This window comes from Lycium ferocissimum, chromosome 6 (assembly GCF_029784015.1).
Source record: "Lycium ferocissimum isolate CSIRO_LF1 chromosome 6, AGI_CSIRO_Lferr_CH_V1, whole genome shotgun sequence".
Taxonomy (NCBI): domain Eukaryota; kingdom Viridiplantae; phylum Streptophyta; class Magnoliopsida; order Solanales; family Solanaceae; genus Lycium; species Lycium ferocissimum.
Genome location: NC_081347.1, coordinates 12,537,824 through 12,538,851, shown reverse-complemented (window position 1 = coordinate 12,538,851; position 1,028 = coordinate 12,537,824).

Genomic DNA, 1,028 nt, shown 5'->3' with positions numbered 1-1,028 from the left:
GTCTCCTTCTCTCCTTCCCGCCTTGCCACTACCGCCACAACGTGCCCCACGGCACCGCCGCCGAAAGTTGGTGTTTTTTTTAAGAAAAAGAAGAACGACCTTGTGGAAGAGAAATTCTTGAACCCAAATAGGTTGATTTCTTGAAAAGATATGTATGATTGATGATGAAATTGAATGTGTGTGTTAATGGAGGAAGAAAATGGGTTTGAACGTGTGTGTGTTAATAGAGGAAGAAAATGAGTTGGTTGATTTCTTGAAAAAATATTTATGATTGATGAAAAAAATTGAACGTGTATGTTAATGGAGGAAGAAAATGGGTTTGAATGTGTGTGTGTGTTAATAGAGGAAGAAAATGAGTTGGTTGATTTCTTGAAAAAATATTTATGATTGATGAAAAAAAAATTGAACGTGTATGTTAATGGAGGAAGAAAATGGGTTGAATGTGTGTGTGTTAATGGAGGAAGAAAATGAGTTAATGTGTGTGTGTGTTAATGGATGAAGAAAATGGGTTGAATGTGTGTGTGTTAATGGAGGAAGAAAATGGGACAGTTGATTTCTTGAAAAAATATTTATGATTGATGAAAGAAGTTGAATGTGTGTGTGTTAATGGAGGAAGAAAATGGGTTGAATGTGTGTGTGTGTTAATGGATGAAGAAAATGGTTTGAATGTGTGTGTGTGTTAATGGATGAAGAAAATGGTTTGAATGTGAAATGGTTTGAATGTGTGTGTGTGTTAATGGAGGAAGAAAATGGGTTGAATGTGTGTGTGTGTTAATAGAGGAAGAAAACGGGTTGGTTGATTTCTTTGAAAAAAATATTTATGATTGATGAAAAAAGTTGAATGTGTGTGTGTTAATGGAGGAAGAAAATAAAGTTGAATGTGTGTGTGTAATGGAGGAAAGAAAATGGGTTGAATGTGTGTTGTTAATGGAGGAAGAAAAATGGGTTGAATGTGTGTGTGTAATGGAGGAAGAAAATGAGTTGAATATGTATGTGTATTAATGGAGGAAGAAAATGGGTTGAATGTG